Source organism: Pristiophorus japonicus, chromosome 1 (assembly GCF_044704955.1).
Source record: "Pristiophorus japonicus isolate sPriJap1 chromosome 1, sPriJap1.hap1, whole genome shotgun sequence".
Taxonomy (NCBI): Eukaryota; Metazoa; Chordata; class Chondrichthyes; family Pristiophoridae; genus Pristiophorus; species Pristiophorus japonicus.
Window position 1 is genome coordinate 225,059,132 of NC_091977.1, and position 14,985 is coordinate 225,074,116.

The window sequence follows — 14,985 nt, forward strand, 5'->3', positions numbered from 1 at the left end:
TTTGGACCTAAAGACCTGTATCTGTTCTGTAAAATTCTATGCAATTAACGTTTAAATTATGAGGATAGGTTGCCTAGACGAGCCTTGAATATAAAAGATTAAGGGGTGATCTCATTGAGGTGCTTAAGATGATTAAAGGAGTTGATTGGCTAGATAGAGAGAAACTACTTCCTCTGGTGGGAGAGTACAGAACAAGGGGGCATAACCTTAAAATTAGAGCTAGGTCATTCAGGGGTGATGTCAGGAAGCATTTCTTCACACAAAGGGCAGAGAACATCTGGAACCGTCTCCCCCAAAAAACTTTTGAGACTGAAGGTCAGTTGAAAATTGAAAACTGAGATTGATGAGATTTTTGTTATGCAAGGATATTGAGGGTGGATGGAGTTGAGATACAGATCAGCCATGATATAACTGAATGGTGGAATAGGCTCGAGACACTGAATGGCCTCCTCCTGTTCCTAAAGCTAGGTGTCAGTTGGTAGCACTCTTACCTCCTGAGTCAGAAGGTTGTGGGTTCAAGTCCCACATTAGAAACTTGAGCACAAAATCCAGGCTGACACTCCAGTACAGTGCTGAGGGAGCGCTGCACTGTCAGAGATGACATCTTTCAGATGTGACGTTGAAACCGAGGTCCCGTCTTCCCCCTCAGGTGGGCGTAAAAAATCCCAGGGCACTATTTCGAAGAAGAACAGGGGAGTTCTCCATGGAAACCTGGCCAATATTTATCCCTCACTCAACGTCACTAAAACCAATAAACTGGACATTATCACATTGCTTTTTGTGGGAGCTTGCTGTGCGCAAAGCGACTGCTGCATTTCCGACATTACACCGATGACAAAACTTGGAAAAAAAAATTTAATTGGCTGTAAAACGATTTGGGACATCCTGAGGTCGTGAAAGGCACTCTATAAATGCAAGTCTTTCTTTTGTTACATAATTCAAGGCTGCATGCTCTTTGCTTACTAGTATAGGTATAATGTCCTGAATCCGGAATTCAGAAAACCGGAATTATCCGAAAACCAGACATTTTTCAGGCAACCAAGATGGTGACATCTGGCAGTGAGGGACGAGGAAACCGGTTTAAAAAGTGCAGCACCAGGGGGCCACAGGCGATGGGAATCGGCAGGCAGCGGGAATCGGCGAGTGGCGAGGAGCAGCTGATCGGTGGGCGGTGAGGTCCGAAATCTGGCAAAACCCGAAATCCAGCATACATTCAGTCCCAAGGATTCCGGATTTCAGACTGTTGATTTTCTTGCCTGAAATCCAGCAAAACCCAAAAACTGGCAGGGACTCGGGGCTCAATTTTCCCCAAAGCATTTTTTTGGCGCACTCGAAGAGTTACGCAAGATTTTTTGGGGCCTAAGGACGGCAAAAAAAAATTCTAAGTTTCCCTATTACATTTCTTCATTTTGGCGTGGCGTAACCCGGCCTTTAGTTTTGGGGGTGGAGCCTTGATCTGCGCCAAAACGATCGGGCTGCCATGGTAACCAGGGACACAATGCGAGCTGAGGCTGCAAAGTGAAGCATACAGCCAGCTCCCAACACATTAAAAGAATTAAAAAACATATAACAGCAACTTACCTCCAACCCCGCCCGAAGGGCTTGCCGGTTTGGTCCCATTCTCAGTCCCCATTCTCCTGGTCCGGTCCCGTTTTAGGTCTGCACGCACACGCACACACACTCTTCAATTCTTTGGGCATCTGCTGCGCCGATTTCCATACCTGCGCCAATTTCCTTAACTCTCCGGAAGGTTTTTCTGCACAGGCCACATACACTGACCTAAGCAGAACTGGAGTAATTCTCAGCTGGCCAAACTTCCTTAAATGGCCAGATTTGGCGTAGGTGGCTGGTTACGCCCCCTTTGGCTGAAAAAAAACCTAAAACAATAGTAACTAACTGAGTTACACTGGTGCAAATTGATTGGAGAAACTGGTTTTTCAACTTAGGCCAAAAAGAGCAGGCTACTCAAAAAAAACCGGCGCAAATCACCGGGGAAAATTGAGCCCTCAGTCCTGAGGATTCCGGATTTCAGACGTTGTACCTGTATTTAGTGCAAGTTGCATAATTTGTTGGCGCTCTGCATCGTGAAAGAACTACCTGTCTTTGGATTTTAAAAACTGCTGCAAATGGTTAACCCCACTGGAAGCGGGTAGAAGTCATGGGTCGTAGTCAGACCGTCCTGTCTGAAGGAGGCCCTGAGAGAAATATTAGCTCCCTCTTTGAGAGATAATAAAGATAATTGTTTGGCAACTGACCAATATATATCCTTTTTGTGCATTCATGAAATTCGTTTTTAAATTACCCATTACATATCTGAATATTTTACCTATCCAAATAAAACGTCACAGTTCAGTCCTATAAATGATCCTCTGTTATCCTGCTCCGTGGGACTGACCACACTTTGTTTCCTCTTGCCTAACTGAGCTAAACCAGAGCTTCTCTAGCAATAGTTTCTCTTCCTGCCCCCACATCATTTCCTCCGGAGTTCCTTAGGGATGTCTCCTTGGCTGCTTCTTATTTTTTTAAATTTATTATTTCTCGGGATGTGTGTGTCAGTAACAAGGCCGGCATTTATTGGCCATCCCTAGTTGTCCCTTGAGAAGGTGGTGGTGAGCTGCTGCCTTGAACCATTGTAGTCCGTGTGGTACTCCCACAGTGCTGTTAGATAGGGAGCTCCAGAATTTTGACCCACCGACGATGCAGGAACAGCCCTTGCTACCCTCAGTGCTTCTTTCAATATGGAGGAGTACTGCTTCATCAGTTGAGGGAGGGCGGTAGGTGGTTTCCTTGCCCATGTTTGACCTGAAGCCATGAGACTTCATGCGATCCACTCCCATTTGACCGTATACCACTCTGCTGCCACTTCTGGTGGGTCTGTCCTGCCGGTGGGACAGGACATACCCAGGGATGGTGATGGAGGTGTCTGGGACATTACCTGATATGTACGATTCTGTGAGTATGATTATGTCAGGCTGTTGCTTGACTAGTCTGTGGGACAACTACATTGATGTAGTACAGATGGAGTATAATGTTGGAAAGTGTGAGGTCATGCACTTTGGCAGAAAAAAAAATCAAAGAGCAAGTTATTATTTAAATGGAGAAAGATTGCAAAGTGCTACTGTACAGCGGGGCCTGGGGGTACTTGTGCATGAAACACAAAAGGTTAGTATGCAGGTACAGCAAGTGATCAGGAAGGCAAATGGAATCTTGGCCTTTATTGCAAAGGGGATGGAGTATAAAAGCAGGGAAGTCTTGCTACAGTTATACAGGGTATTGGTGAGGCCACATCTGGAATACTGAATACAGTTTAGGTTTCCATATTTAAGAAAAGATATACTTGCTTTGGAGGCAGTTCAGAGAAGGTTCACTAGGTTGATTCCGGAGATGAGGGGGTTGACTTATGAGAAAAAGTTGAGTAGGTTGGGCCTCTACTCATTGGAATTCAGAAGAATGAGGGGTGAGCTTATCGAAACATATAAAAATCTGAGGGGGCTTGACAAGATGGATGCAGAGAGGATGTTTCCACTGATAGGGGAGACTAGAACTAGAGGGCATAATCTTAGAATAAGGGGCTATCCATTTAAAACTGAGATGAGGAGATTTTTCTTCTCTCGGAGGGTTGTAAATTTGTGGAATTCGCTGCCTCAGGGATCTGTGGAAGCTGGATCATTGAATAAATTTAAGACAGAGATAGACAGTTTCTTAACCGATAAGGGAATAAAGGTTATGGGGAGCAGGCAGGGAAGTGGACCTGAGTCCATGATCGGATCAGCCATGATCGTATTAAATGGCGGAGCCGGCTAGAGGGGCCGAATGGCTTACTCCTGCTCCTATTTTTTATGTTCTTATGATGTGGAATTGAAGTCACACACATACCAGTCTGGGTAAGAATGTCAGGTTTCCTTCCCTAAAGAACAGTAGTGAACCCATCATCATCATCGGAAGTCCCTCGAAATCGACTTGCTTCCACTCTAAAAGTGAGTTCACAGGTGACTGCACAGTCCAATATGGGAATTACAGACGCTGTCACAGGTGGGACAGACAGTTGTTGAAGGAAAGGGTGGGTGGGGAGTCTGGTTTGCCGCATGCTCTTTCCACGACCTGCGTTTGTTTTCTGCATGCTCTCTGAGACGAGACTCGAGGTGCTCAATGCCCTCCCGGTTGCTCTTCCTCCACTTAGGGTGGTCTTTGGCCAGGGATTCCCAGGTGTCGGTGGGGATGTTGCACTTTATCAAGGAGGCTTTGAGGGTGTCTGCCCACCTGGGGATCGCTTGCTGTGCAGGAGTTCCGAGTAGAGTGCTTGCTTCGGGAGTCTTGTGTCAGGCATGCGGACGATGTGGCTCGTCCAATGGAGCTGGTCGAGTGTGGCCAGTGCTTCGTGGGTTTTTACAACATTCCAAACAGGTTCATGATCACTTTTACTGATACCAGTGTTTTATTCCAAATTGATTTAATTATTTTTTTTAAACAGAATTTAAATTCAGAAACTGCCATGTTAGGATTTGAACTGACCTTTGTGGATTGCTCGGTCTCTGGATTATTAGTCCAGTAACATAACCACTATGTGAACCCCCATATAATTAGGAACAAGTAGAAGATTACAGGATAGCTTTGTATTCAGGTACTAATGCTTTGTAAAAAAAAACACACAAAGCTTTTCTCATAATTTACAGATTGAAGTTGCAACCTTGTATCTTCCTTTTGGGGTATTCACCATTCCATATTAAAAGTCCATTGCCCCAGAAAGTTCTATATCATATGCATTTTCAAACCTAAGAATAAAAACAAGTCCTCCATTTTAAAATTATTTTTATGACTTGTACATGTTTTATAAATGCCTGCTTTTTTCTACTAAGTACTGTTACATCAATTGGAATTCAGACCATACTTGTCAATGAAAATATAACCAATCTTCGACAGCACCTCACAAACCCACGACCTCTACCACCTAGAAGGACAAGGGCAACAGGCGCATGGGAACACCATCACCTCCACACCATCCTGACTTGCCTATATCGCCGTTCCTTCATCGTCAATGGATCACAATCCTGAAACTCCCTCCCTAATAACACCGTGAGAGTACCTTCATCATCATCATCATCATCATCTTCACCATGCGGACTGCAGCGGTTCAAGAAGGCGGCTCACCATTACTTTTAGGGATGGGCAATAAATGCAGGCCTTACCAGCAATGCCCACATCCCAGGAACAAATAAAAAAAAAAGTCGATGATTTTGATGTGGAACTATCTTTAATCAAGTTAGGATTATTAATTAGTTTACATGACAGCGAAGCTTTTAAATGTATTATATTCTCGGGCCGGATTTCCGGCTTTCGAGTTTTTTCGGCGAAAATGGTAGCGATACGTGAAACTTACCATTTTTGCTGCGCTACCGTTTTTAGGCTGAACTTTTGGGTTTTACGTCTCACTAAGGGGGGCATTGCACAAGTATTCGTGGCGCAAAGACGCGAGTTTCGTCAAATTTAGTCCGGGGCCGGGAGCGCTGCGAGAGAGGCCTTGGGAGGTGGAAAAATAAATTCCAAAAAACATTCCAAAAAGATTTAAAAGATCCTTAACTTTGTAATCGCTGCAAAAAATTTAAAAAATACAAACTTTAACTTGGCTTTTTTGCAGGTTTTCATACTTACGGCTGCTGGCAGGGCTGCACTGACAGATTTGACCTGTCGCTATTCTGGGTGTGGCGTACGAGTCGTGAGCGAGTCGAAAGTTGGACGCAAACGCAATCGGCGTTGTTGCACGTTGGCACTCCTCTCCCTAGCGGTACGTTCCATCGCCACCGCAAAGAGGATCCCGCCCGGGCTTTGCGACCGGGTTTTCGCCACGGAGGGTCAAATCGCGGTGAAAACCCGCTCGCAAACTTCTCAAAAATCCGGCCCAAAGAGTCTAATTTAGGAAAGTTTTAAAATGCATCCGCTGGAAAGTTCTAGATAGCAATGCTTCGTAACAGGATACGATTTTATAAATTGGTTCTGCCTGATTATCTTTATAGCAATGTGATAATGACCAGATAATGTGTGTTTTTAGTGATGCTGATTGAGTGCTGTATATTGACCAGGACACCAGGGATAACTCCCCTGCTCTGCTTCAAATAGTGGCCATAGGATTTTTCACATCCACCTGAGAGGGCAGATGTGGGTTCGCTTTAAGGTCTCATCTGAAAGACGGCAACTCCAACAGTGCAGCATTCCCTCAGTACTGCACTGGGTGTGTCAACCTAGATATTTGTGCTCAAGCTCTGGAGTGGGACGTGAACCCATGATCTTCTGACTCAAGGCACATGTGCTACCCACTGAGCCATGGCTGATAAAGTCCAATTTTTCATTGGCATTTATATAGTTTGTGCTATTAAATAAATCTAAATATAGTACTATGGAACCATAGCAACCAATCAAATTACAAATCATTCAAATGTCAATTTAAGTGCTTAAGATTATTTCACATATAAAGTATTCTTTATAAAATCAGGCACTTAACCGCTAGATTGAGAGAATTAACGAGTGGTCTGTTCTCATGTTTGCCAGTTATAAATAGAAAATTGTTTTGTTAGCTTAATATGGAAACTTTCGAAACAAACCCCATGCTCAGATAAGACCTCTGTTGAATTATTTAATTATCAAACAAAAATTTACAATTTGAGGGCATTGGAATCCCAAGTACTATGGCTGCAATACAGCAAGCAGGCATTTGTGACATTAACTCGGAGAGTTCTGAGTACATCATGCTTTTAACATTGCACATTTAAGACTAGTCAATAATATTTGATTACATGTGTGCGCACCAGTCATTTGAACTTTTGTGACATTAATTGATATGAAATATGAAGCCTCTCTCTTCCCAAGTAAGTCCGCATTGGAAGCCCATAAAAGAACGGAAATGTTTAAAGCTCTGGATTAACATAGAAACATAGAAACATAGAAAATATGTGCAGGAGTAGGCCATTCGGCTCTTCGAACCTGCACCACCATTCAATGAGTTCATGGCTGAACATGCAACTTCAGCACCTCATTCCTGCTTTCTCGCCATACCCCTTGATCCCCCTAGTAGTAAGGACTACATCTAACTCTTTTTTGAATATATTTAGTGAATTGGCCTCAACAACTTTCTGAGGTAGATAATTCCACAGGTTCACCATTCTCTGGGTGAAGAAGTTTCTCCTCATCTCGGTCCTAAATGGCTTACCCCTTATCCTTAGACTGTGACCCCTGGTTCTGGACTTCCCCAACATTGGGAACATTCTTCCTCCATCTAACCTGTCTAAACCCGTCAGAATTTTAAACGTTTCTATGAGATCCCCTCTCATTCTTCTGAACTCCAGTGAATACAAGCCCAGTTGATCCAGTCTTTTTTGATATGTCAGTCCCGCCATCCCGGGAATCAGTCTGGTGAACCTTCGCTGCACTCCCTCAATAGCATGAATGTCCTTCCTCAAGTTAGACCAAAACTGTACACAATACTCCAGGTGTGGCCTCACCAAGGCCCTGTACAACTGTAGTAACACCTCCCTGCCCCTGTACTCAAATCCCCTTGCAATGAAGGTCAACATGCCATTTGCTTTCTTAACCGCCTGCTGTACCTGCATGCCAACCTTCAATGACTGATGTACCATGACACCCAGGTCTTGCTGCACCTCTTTTCCTAATCTGTCACCATTCAGATAATAGTCTGTCTCTCTGTTTTTACCACCAAAGTGGATAACCTCACATTTATCCACATTATACTTCATCTGCCATGCATTTGCGCACTCACCTAATCTATCCAAGTCACTCTGCAGCCTCATAGCATCCTCCTCGCAGCTCACACTGCCACCCAACTTCGTGTCATCCGCAAATTTGGAGATACTACATTTAATCCCCTCGTCTAAATCATTAATGTACAATGTAAACAGCTGGGGCCCCAGAGCAGAACCTTGCGGTACCCCACTAGTCACTGTCTGCCATTCTGAAAAGTACCCGTTTACTCCTACTCTTTGCTTCCTGTCTGCCAACCAGTTCTCAATCCACGTCAGCACACTGCCCTCAATCCCATGTGCTTTAACTTTGCACATTAATCTCTTGTGTGGGACCTTGTCGAAAGCCTTCTGAAAGTCCAAATACACCACATCAACTGGTTCTCCCTTGTCCACTCTACTGGAAACATTAAAGCAACTTGAGGCTATTTCCTTTTTGGGTGTGTAGAGTATTTACTTAAACTCTCTTTCCTCTTTAGGGTAATCAGAGATAAGATCAACCAAGGCTTTAAACTTTTGCAACAATTAGTTTTGTTAACATTAAAATACAACAAGTTTTACAGATAGAGATTCATACAGCCTTTAAGTCAGTGGTACAACTTGAAACTCAGAATGACCAATTCTTCTACTTCGGGAGACTGAGAGGTTAACTCTCCATCGACATCCTGCGTGGTGTTCGTCTGGTCTGTCCCTTCAGTTTGGTGGTCTGCATCCGGCCTTTTCCCAGTCAGCTTCTGGTCTGTCACCAGTCTGTCTGGTGGACTGTCTCATGGAGTATCATCCCTTCACTTTAGAATGGCTGCACATATGCCATTCTTGCTGACGAACTCAAGCTTTCCAGTACTTTTCCATTCCTCCTCTCCCATGGTTACATGGACTGATGCTACCAAACAGCACTTGGTGTTTACGACAGGCTCTCAAGGTATATGGATCAGCCATGATCTTATTGAATGGTGCTGCAGGCTCGAAGGGCCGAATGGCCTACTCCTGCACCTATTTTCTATGTTTCTATGTCTCCTTATCCGTAACCTCACAGACCGTCTGCCTAACACTACAAGTTTGATCCACTTTCCCAGCATGCCTTCCTGAACAGTCAACTGAACTAGTTCTTTTAATCAAATTCAACCCCTATAGCAGGTCGTCAATCCAAGGGCCGAGACAATCTTTCAGTTTCCTTAAAACTGATATTGAAAAGTCCAAAAATCCTTCAGATGGAAAAAAACCCCAGTTTAAATAAAGCAGTTCTTGAAATAGTTTTTTTCTGCATTGCCCCACTTATTCCTGTATTCTTGGTTACATTATTTGCTAAAAGAAAGAATAAATATGTGTATATGAAACAGAAATGAACTGTTCTGCCTGTGCACCAGGCATTTAAATGAAATTCTACAGGACTGATTTAGTGATATGTTAAAAGTATATATTTGCTTCAGTACAAAGTATGGTTTATGTGGGATTGAAGATTTGATTTAACAAAAATAAGTATTGATGGCCATCTGTGTGAACCGACCTCACCCATAATATAAGGATGTAACTATTTGTACTGCACTTTTTTTGCGCATACGTCTGTCAAACTCCGCCCACCCCCCACCCCGAATCATTCCCTCCACGTGGTGCCGAGAAACAGGACCCGAGACCGCCGACCTGATCTTGGCGGGAGGGCTGAGATGATTTGAGGGCAGCTGAGAGCAGCGGCCGGGAGCCGAGAAGCGGCAGGGGGCTGAGAGGGGGTGAAAGAGAGAGGGAGGGAGAGAGAGAGGCTGGGGGGGGTGGGGTTGGAGAGAGAGAGAGAGACTGGGGGTAGGGAGAGAGAGAGGCTGGGAGGAGAGTGAGAAAGACTGTGATGGGGGGGAGGAGAGAGGGGGAGAGAGAGAGAGAGAGAGAGAGAGACTGGGGAGAGAGAGGCTGCGAGAGAGACGAGGGGTGGGAGTGGGGGAGAGACATGGGTGGGGGGGGGGGATCGGAGGGGAGAGGGGGAACTCTGGGAAGATGGATCACATTCTTCCAACCCCCTACAAGGGACATCGTTAGAGTGGATGATATCCAGAAGTCACAACACTGTCACTATTCACTTCATACCCAATAAACCTGTTAATAATCCCCGTACACAATGTACCTTTGGCTGGGGGAGGCATGCACTTGGACTGGGGTAAGGCACTTTGGCTGGCCCTTGCTGTTTTCTGGGAAGCTCTGTCCACTGTTGCTTCAGGAAGTCAAAGTGGGTTGAGTTACAATTTGAAAAGTCAGTGAGATTTTTGGGATGGGTGGTTCCAGTTACACATTCCAGTGAAACTTCAGGGTGTGGCTTATCCTCCAAGAGGACCAATCATAGACAAAGAGTGGAGCATGGCAGCCATTTTGGCAGTACAAGTTAGCGTGTCCATACTATAATGTAAAGGTGTCACAGAATGGCATTGTGGCATATGGTTGGGCACCAAACATTTGGAAAGTATGACCAGAATGTTACCAGAACTCCAAGGGGGAAATTATGAGGAGAGATTATATAAACTAGGTTTGTATTCCCTTGAATATAGAAGATTGAGGGTTTTAGGATTTTGAAAGAAATAGATAGAGAGAAACTTTTACCGCTGATGTGGGTGGGGGCGCAAGCTCGGACAAGGGGACACAACCTTAAATTCAGAGCCAGGCCATTCAGGAGAGAAGTTAGAAAACACTTCTTCGCTCAAAGGGTGGCAGAAGTGTGGAACTATCTCCCTCAAAAAGCAGTAGCTGCTAGCTCAATTAATTTAAAATCTGAGCCAAGGTGGGTGGATGGAGTTAACATAAGAACATAAGAAATAGGAGCAGGAGTAGGCCATACGGCCCCTCGAGCCTGCTCCGCCATTCAATACGATCATGGCTGATCCGCTCATGGACTCAGGTCCACTTCCCTGCCCGCTCCCCATAAGCCCTTATAGGTTAAGAAACTGTCTTATCTCTGTCTTAAATTTATTCAATGTCCCGGTTTCCACAGTTCTCTGAGGCAGCGATTATGTAGCCTTTGCCACACCCTGGCAGGCCATTTCCATGGCTGTAATGGTACTGATGGTGGTTTCTTGCTTACCGATTGACATGTCGTATACTGATTCATGATGTACTATATATCTTTATCTAGTCCTGGCCACCATAAGTAACTTTGTGCAAAGCTCTTGGTCAAGCACATTCCCAGGTGCTGGTCATGGAGGTCTCTTAATAATTTGGACCTGAATCTATTTGGTATAACCACTCTTGCACCCCACATGATACAATCTTTATCGACTGATAATTCATTCCTACGAATGAAGAATGGATGAATATCTTTGTCTGTTACCTGGTTTGGCCATCCATTTGCAATATAATCATACACCTTTGACATAATTGGGTCACGTTTTGTTGCTCTACCAATCTCTTCAGCTGTGACTGGCAGTTCATCAATGTATGAAAAATAGAACACTTCTTCCCTATTGGGTGTAACTTGTGATGGGGAAGGCAATCTAGACATAGCATCAGCATTACTATGATCAGCTGACCGTCTGTATTCAATATCATATGTTTATGCTGACAAAATCAAAGCCCATCTCTGCATTCGGGCTGCAGCTAATGTTGGAACTGGGGACTTTGGATGGAGGATTGCTGTTAGGGGCTTATGGACCATAACGATGGTAAACTTACGACCATACAAGTATTTGTGGAACTTCTTGACCCCAAAAATTAATGCCAAAGCTTCCCTTTCGATTTGTGCATAATTACACTCACTGGCACTGAGAGTGCGTGAAGCAAAAGCAATTGGTCTCTCCTCCCCACTATATAATACATGAGAGATTACTGCCCCAACTCCATATGGAGAGGCATCACACGCTAACTTGATCTGCTTGGATACACCATATTGAACTAACATGGTGCTCTCTACCAATTTGCTTTTACACTTCTTGAATGCTGTATCGCATTCTTCTGACCACTTCCAATGGACCTATTTTTTCAATAGTTCATTCAGTGGATGTAATACTGTAGCTAAATTTGGTAGGAACTTCCCATAATAGTTTTTTAAAAAAATGATCGCAGTTCAGTGACATTCTTGGGAGTGGGTACATTTCTAATTGCATCCAGCTTTCCCTTGGTTGGATGTAAACCATCTTTGTCTACTCTGTACCCTAAGTACTCCACTGAGTTTTGAAATAACTCACACTTGCGAGCAGACACTCGTACTCTGTGCTTCTCTAGCCGTTTGAGGACTTCATTCAATATATTACTATGAATTTGCCTATTTGGTGCTGAAATTAGTATGTCATCTAAATAATATACTACCCCTTCAATACCTTGCAAAATCTGGTTCATCACCCCTTGGAATATGGCAGGGGCGGAAGACACTCCAAATGGTAGCCTATTAAATTGATATAGGCCTAGATGAGTATTTATCGTCAAGCATGACTTGGACTCCTCATCTAGTTCAAATTGTAAGTCGGCATTTGTAAGATCCAACTTTGAGAAGATCTGACCATCTGTCAGTGTTGTGAACAAATCTTCTACATTTGGCAATGTATTGGGGAGATTACCCTCTAGAACCTGGTTTACGGTTACTTTATAATCACCACACAATCTTACCTTACCATTGGGTACAACAACAATGGGTGTAGCCCAATTACATCGATCTATCTTAGAAATAATGTTCTCAGTCTCTAGTCTTTTGAGTTCTTGCTCAACTTTCTCCTTGAGTGCATAGGGTACGGAACGTGGCTTGTAGTAAACCGATCTAGCGTCCTTCTGTACCCTGACACTCGCCTTGAAGCCTTGGATCGGACTGCCTGTTTCGCAGAGCACCTTTGGATAATTCTTGATGACATCATCCTTTGATGCAAATCTTGTTTTAACACACAAAATCTCCAATCCAGCTTCAGTGATCCCAACCAATTTCTTCCTAGTAAGGCAGGCTTGTCTCCTGCCACTACTAATAGAGGCAAGCTCTGAAACTGATCCTTGTATTTCACCGGTACGGTGATGCGACCTACGACAGGAACATTCTCTCCTGAGTAGCCTCACAGCTCTATCTTGGATTGCTCCAGTGGGAAATTACGCATTTGTCGAGGTATAGCAACTCTGGTACTACACTCACTAATGCACCAGTGCCCATTTCCATGGGTATCTTGGTTCCTGCAACATTTTTGTGGATTATGATACTTTTCGAATCGCTGTTAGTTACCTCGTGCTCCTGATGATGTGTAGCTCTAAAACCACCTCGTCCTGTTGTTTTTCTTCCATGCTATGTAGTCCCTGGGGATTTCCACTTACAGCTTTGAAAGCTGGTTTACCCTTCAGTCGGCATGCCTTTGCAAGATGCCCAGTTTTCCTGCAGATAAAACACTCTGCCTTCACATGCGGACAACTTTGAGCAATGTTTTGTCCCAGCACCGATAGCAGGATTTCAATGCCATTGCCAGTTTCTGAGACCTTGGGGCCAAACTGTCTTTTACTTTTAACCTACAGGCGATTCACCTCGGTTGTTTGACGACTGGAAATAGTATGAAATTCTCAGGAATATTGGTCGGCCATGTTCATTGATATAGCTGTCTGACAAGCTAAATCAAAAGTCAAGTTAGGCGTTGTCAATAACTTTCTTCTGATTGCATCATTTTTCATCCCACAAACAAAGCGGTCATGCAATGCTCGGCCCTGAAAGTTTCCGAAACTAGTGAATAGATAGCTTTTTTAATGCTACAATGTACTCTCATATTTTCTTCGGTTAACTGATCTCGTATTCTGAAACGATAACTTTCAGCAATATCCAAGGGCTCAATACTGTAGTGCTGTTCTAACTCTGCGTAAGAGTTGTGTCCTTTGATTTGACAGGCACAAGCACATTTTTCAGGGTTTCATACACCTCGGGCCCTGCTTCAGTTAAGAAAATAGCCCGTTGTCTTTCCAACACCACCCAGTTATGGTTTTCATCATTGAGGACTTTGATGATATTATTTGCAGTGAAAAACATTTCTACCCGTTCCTCATACACTTCGAAACTTTCACGGTCGCGTTGAAACTCCCCCAAGCGCCCTATTATTCCCATAGGTGCGGCCATCTGGACTCTGGCAGTTCAAACAAGTGTGCTTGCAATTTACTTTGGATTTGTAGCTGTTAATCAAACCAGAGAAGTTCTCAAAGTCTCTCTGTCGGTTAGCTGAATCCTCCACCAACAAAAATTGCAACTTTCTTTCCCCCCGATTATCCCATCGTCATCGCCATTGTTGTGTCTTCAGTTCAACTCACAAACACACACACAGCTTAAGATGGCAGAACACTCTAGAACTCTAGTCAGGTGAACTGTTCCTTCTTTATTTGTACATAGCACTGGCTGCAGTGCCACTGTAGTCCACAGGTGGTGCTATATATATTACATCAACCATTTTGAATTTTAGAATGCAAATCGTACTATTTGCAGAACAAATCATAACTCTTAGCAAATGCATTTAAAAAGGCATTCTGGACCAATATAAAAATACACTATGGATTGATGCTGAGATCAGTTCCTTGACTGAACAAAGAAATCTTTCCAATTTCGCTCTACCCCAGTTTTGTAGACCTCTGCTAGTGGTGCTGTTTCATCAGCATTAGACATGTTTTATACTCATTCTTTGTCTCTCCCTTTTGAGAGTGGTGTCTGGCCTTAGTGTGTGCTCTGGTGAAGAAGGTTGACACCAGGAAATTAACTCACATCCCAACACTCCATAACAGGGTGAATTGGACCTTCACTGAGCTCTGCTGCCTGATCAATCCTAGAGATAAATGGATATCTTATGTCACTCTCATCCCAACCCCATAGACCCTAGTCACGTGCCTTGGTTACTCTCTTGGAGCATGAAAGTCTTTGGTTTATTGGTTTGTCAAGAATTGACTAGTTTGGTTAAATAGACTTCTAATCCAAAGGTGAGAGTGCTACCATCTGAGCCAGTGGCTGATACCTGGACACCGATAAGAATGAATCACGTCATTAAATAATGTTTCATTTTCTAACTACATCACGAATGTTGTGTTACTATGACAAAATAATATTGAACACATGATACTATCCACTCTCTCTTCAGCTCTGACTAGTGGCATGGAAGAACAAACCTCTATCCTAATGGGAGTGGCGGAAGTGGGTTATTCAGAACAACAAGTGTCTAGTTCCCATCTGGAATGTGTCACATCAAACTACTGAAGATATAGCAAATGTTTTACAATCAGCTTTTGGGTAGTCATTTTGCTACATGAGTTATTATTGGTGCCATGA

General features: G+C 43.7%; 1 protein-coding gene across 3 annotated transcripts in view; it reads left to right on the plus strand.

Annotated features, from left to right (window-relative positions):
- Window positions 1–14,985, plus strand: part of megf10 (multiple EGF-like-domains 10) — a 293,005-nt gene that overhangs the window by 33,364 nt on the left and 244,656 nt on the right. The window contains exon 1 of one of the 3 annotated variants that reach the window (XM_070887076.1): window positions 5,725–5,782. The exons of the other annotated variants lie outside the window; for them this stretch is intronic. The gene's annotated coding sequence lies outside the window, so the exon portion shown is untranslated. Of the gene's footprint in view, window positions 1–5,724; window positions 5,783–14,985 lie in introns of those variants that run through there. 3 annotated transcript variants of the gene reach the window in all.